This window comes from Mastomys coucha, unplaced genomic scaffold (assembly GCF_008632895.1).
Source record: "Mastomys coucha isolate ucsf_1 unplaced genomic scaffold, UCSF_Mcou_1 pScaffold20, whole genome shotgun sequence".
NCBI classification, from domain to species: Eukaryota; Metazoa; Chordata; class Mammalia; order Rodentia; family Muridae; genus Mastomys; species Mastomys coucha.
The window spans coordinates 96,885,584-96,891,104 of record NW_022196903.1 but is presented as its reverse complement, the minus strand read 5'-3'; positions in this window follow the sequence as shown (position 1 = coordinate 96,891,104).

Genomic DNA, 5,521 nt, shown 5'->3' with positions numbered 1-5,521 from the left:
ATGTTACTTGACCTTTTTCCCTTACTGCTTTTAGTATTCTTTCCTTGTTTTGTGCATTTGGTGCTTTGCCTATTATGTGTTGGGAAGAATTTCTTTTCTGGTCCAGTTGATTTGGGGTTCTATAGGCTTCTTGTATGATCATGGGCATCTCTTTCTTTAGGTTAGGGAAGTTTGCTTGTATAATTTCGTTAAAGATATTTACTGGCCCTTTAAGTTGGAGGTCTTCACTCTCTTCTATACTTATTATCCTTAGATTTGGTATTCTCATTGTGTCCTGGATTTCCTGAATCTTTTGGGTCAGCGTCTTTTTGCTTTTCGCATTTTCTTTGACTGTTCTCTTGATGTTGTCTTATGTTATCTTCTGCCCCTGAGATTCTCTCTTCTATCTCTTGTATTCTGTTAGTGATGCTTGCGTCTATGTTTCCTGACTTCTTACTTAAGATTTCTAATTCCTGAATTGTCTCTTTTTGTGATTTCTTTAGTGTTTCGACTTCCATTTTTAGGTCCTGGATGGTTTTACTCAATTCCTTCACCTGTTTGTTTGTGTTTTCCTGCAATTCCTTAAGGGATTTTTGAGTTTGCTCTTTAAGTGGTTCTACTTGTTTACTTGTGATCTCCTGTAATTCTTTATGGGATTTTTTTGTTTCCTCTTTAAGGGCTTGTACCTCTTTACCTGTATTCTCCTGTATTTCTTTAAGGGAGTTATTTATGTCCTTCTTAAGTTCCTCTATCAGCATTGTGAGATATGATTTTAGATCCAATTCTTGCTTTTCCGGTGTTTTGGAATATCCAGGACTTGCTGCAGTGGGAGTACTAGGTTCTGATGAAGCCAAGTAGTCTTGGTTTCTGTTGGTAGGATTCTTGTGTTTGCCTTTCACCATCTCTTGATTTTTGGTGTTAGATGTCCTTAATGTCTCTGACTAGAGCTTGTCCTGTCCCTGCAGCCCTGCAAGTCCCCTGGGACTCGTGGGGCCTGTGCTTCCTGGCTGGCTGCTCCAGTCTTAGAAACTCACCTGAGAGAAAATGGCTGCTCCCACCTGAGTCTCTGGGTTAAGACGCTCCCTGGTGGTAGGCCCTCCACTTGCCGGGAAGGGGCAGAGAAGGACACTGACCCACCTCTGTCACTTGGGAACTGAGAGGATCCTATCCCTGCCACCCTGCAGCTCCCCGGGACTTGTGGGGCCTGTCAGCAGTAATCATCTTAATGTCAAATTTTCTGATATTGTCCATAGTGGAAAAACTGTTATTTTAAATAACTATCATGACCACATGGGGGAGTAGCTCACTTAATTCAATTTCGAGTACAGTGTTTTAATTCCACACATTTATGTTAAGGACTAACTTTACTTTGTAGACAAATCCCCTTCTAATATGAACTAACAATTTTGAAGATACTTTGTGTGGATCTGTTTTAGCAAGAAAGAAAATGTGTTGTTGGTAATAGACAGTTTGCTATGTGTTATTGGAGTTAAAGGTCATTCAAGTGTTTGATCAGAATATGCATAATTGGAATAGTAGATATTTGTGAAAGCAGAAAGATTTTACAATACATAAATATATGTGATACAGAAATCAACACAGATGCATGTATATGTGAGTATATTGAATCTGAGAATAGTTAACAGTCTGATGTAACAGATTGTATCCTTTATGTGTACTTTGACAGACTCATCATGAGTAACACATGCATTCATTTAGGTTCTGTTTTCATTGTATAAATTATATTAACTTTAGAGAAATCATAAGTACTAAGATGAATGAGGAGGGCATATTTAGTTGGTAGAATGCTTGCCTATCATGTTCAAAGTGCCAGGTTTCATCTCTAAGATCCCCATAAATTGGGGACATGATTGTGCACATCTGCAACCCCAGTACTTGGAAGGCATAGGCAGGAGAATCAGGAGTTCAAGGTCATCCTTTAATGTCAAAGTTAAGACTGGCAAGTTAAGATGCCAGTCTGAGCTATATAAAACCTCATTTCAAACAAATAAGCAAAGGGAAAGACACAAGATCTTTTGTGCTACTCTTGGTTATACATTATTTTCAGAATGACAACAGGTATTAGAAGCTGGAAATAAGACAACTGAAGAATTTTAGAGTTAAACTCTAGTCATTCTCATTTATGATCCAAGCCTTCAATCACTGAACCATCTTTCTAGCCCCAAATTTACACATTAAAATGTACTCCTGCCTCAGCAGCCTAGCATTCCCCTATTCTGGGCCATCAAGCCTCCACAGAACCAAAGGGCTCCCCTCCTAGTGATTTATTTCCCTAGTGAGACTCTTTTACCAATTGGAGTTAGATTTTGGGTTAGGGATAAAATTATCAATCCACTTTCACCTCTAGGACACTATCTAGTGTAGACCTGTGTGTGCTGCCTTAGTCTCTATGAGTTCATATGAGCTTTGACTATGTGATTTAGAGGCTCTTGTTTTCTTTGTCATCCATCCCCTCTGGCTCTTACACTGTTTCTTCTCCATCTCTTTGGCAGAATTTTCTGAGCAATTGTGGGTAGGATTTGACAGAGAAATCCAGTTTAGAACTGAGTGCACTGAGGAATCTAACTGTCTGCATAGCATCTGGCTCTATGTCTGTATTTGTTCCTATCTACTCTAGGATAAAGATTCAATGATGATGAGTCAACAAAACACTTATTTGTGAGTATAACTCTCTTATCCAGTGTTCTATATGAGGAGGCACCATGACCATGGCAACTCCTATAAAAGAAAATATTTACTTGGAGTTTGTTTACATTTTCAGAGTTAGTCCTCATTATCATCATGATTTAGGCATGTTGGCAAAGTTGGTGCTGGAGAAGTAGCTGAGAGTTCTACATCTAGATCCATAGGCAGCAGGAAGAGAAAAAAGCCCAACCACTGAGCCTGACTTGGGCATTTAAACCCTTCAAACCTAACTCTAATGATACTTCACCAACAAGGCCATATCTATTCTAACTAGGCCACACCTTTTAATCCTTCTCAAGTAAATCCAACCCCTGATAACTAATCACTCAAACACATAAGCATATATAAATCTTCTTCAAACAAGCATATTCTACTTTGTGCCACCCATATGCTTGTAGCCATATAATAATGCAAAATGCATTCAGTCAAAATCAAGTATCCATAGTCTATCACAGTCTCAACAATGTTCAAAAGTCTAAAGTTCAAGATCTCTTTTGAGAATCAAGGCAACCTCTTAACTCTAATTTCCTGTAAATTAAAAACAAACAAACAAAAACAAACAATTCAAAAACAAAAAACCAAATCTCATACTTCCAACAAATAATGGCATGCGCTATTCATTGTCATTCCAAAATAGAGGAGAGGAAGCACAATGAGGAAATACTGAACCAAAGCAAGGCTGAAAACTAGCAGGGAAACTCAAAGCTGCATCTCCATGTATGGTTCAATGTGCTCTTCAGATCTCCAACTCCTTTAAGCTTTGTTGATTGAAACATATTTCTCTTTTGGGCTTGTTTCAACACACCACTGGCTTTTCTCAGCAGTATTCTATGATTCTGTCATCTCTGACATCTTTGGGTTTCCAAGGCAGTACTTGCTTCACCTATGCAGCTTCACCCTGGGCCTCTCTAGGGCTTTGTACAGGGACCTCCTCAACACACAATTGCTTCAGTGACTTTTCTTGGCCTTGGAGAGAATTTCTACCTGTTTTAGTTTGAATTTCATTGCTGTGAAGAGACACTATCACCACAGCAATTCTCATAAAACAAAGCATTTAATTGGAGTGAGCTTAAAGTTTCAGAGGTTTAGCTCATTATCAACATGGTGGAAAGCATGGCAGTGTACAGGCAGACATGCTGCTGGAGAAGGAGATGAGAGTTCTATATCTTGACCCAAGGAGGAGACTGTTTCTATTTCACAGTGGGTACATCTTAAGCATTTAAAACCTCAAAACACAGCTTCCACAGTGACAAGACAATATCTCCTAATAGTGCCATACCCTATAGCCACATATTCAAATACATGAATCTATGGGGGGCAAACATTTTCAAACCACCACACCACTCTTTTTTTGTATACTTGAATTTACAGCCAGAACCATGTGGTTGAAGCTGCCAAGTAAATTGGGGGGATGTAACATATCCCCCTTTTCTAAATTACCTTTGCATCGGATTTCTGTTATAGATGGTTTCCTTCACTGCTTAAGCTTTCCTATAATTAATACTTAAAAGTTGGAAGCATCTCTAGGTAAAGTCTTGCCCTGAAGTCACCACTCTTTATATTCCATTTAGTATTAGGATTTTCTTTCTTTTTTTTTTTTATTTTAATGTGAACTTTTTTTTTATTAGATATTTTCTTTATTTACATGTAAATTTCTCCTTTCCAAGTTTCCCCTCAAAAAAACAAAGAAACAAACAAAAACAACAAAAACAAACCCCTGTTGCCTCCCCACTCCCCATGCCTGTCACCCCACCTTCTCTCTCTTATTGGCCCTGGCATTCCCCTACACTGGGGCACAGAACCTTCACAGGGCTGAGGTCCTCTCCTCTTATTGATGGTCGAATTTGCAATCCTCTGCTATACACATGCTGCCAGAACAATCAGACCCTTCCATGTGCAGTCCTTGGTTAGTGGTTGAGACCCTGGGAGCTCTGAGGATACTAGTTAGTTCATATTGTTGTTCATCCTAAGGGACTGCAAACCCCTCAGCTCCATAGGTCCTTTCTCTAACTCCTTCATTGAGGACCCTGTACTCAGTTCAATGAATGTCTGTGAGCCTCTACATCTGTATTAGTCAGGTACTGTCAGAGCCTTTCAGGAGAAAGCTATATTTAGGCTGGCTTGCCCTTCCTTCAGTCTCTGCTCCATAGTTAATCTCTGCAACTCCTTCCATGGGTATTTGGTTCCCCCTTTTTAGAAGCAATGAAATGTCCACCTTTTGGTCTTCCTTCTTCTTGAGTTCCTTGTGGTTGTGGGTTGTTCTTCCTGTATTCCAAACTTCTAGGCTAACAACCACTTATCAGAGAGTACATACTGTGTTTGTTCTTTTGTGATTGGGTTACTTCACTCAGGATGATATTCTCCAGATCCATCCATTTCCCTAAGAATTTCATAAATTTATTGTTTTTAATAGCTGAGTACTATTCCATTGTATAGATGTACCACAATTTCTGTATCCACTCCTCTATTGAGGGACATCTGGGTTTTTTCCAGGTTCTGGCTATTGTAAATAAGGCTGCTATGAACATGGTGGAGCATGTGTCCTTAATACATGTTGCAGTATCTTTTGGGTATATGCCCAGGAGTGGTATAGCTGGGTCCTCCAATAGAACTATGTCCAATTTCCGGAGGAACCGCCAAACTGATTTCCAGAGTGGTTGTACCAGTTTGCATTCCCACCAGCAATGAAGTAATGTTCCTCTTTCTCCAGCATCTGCTGTCACCTGAGTTTTTTATCCTAGCCATTCTGACTGGTGTGAGGTGGAATGTCAAGGTTGTTTTGATTTGCATTTTCCTGATGACTAAGGATGTCGAACATTTCTTTAGGTGCTTCTCA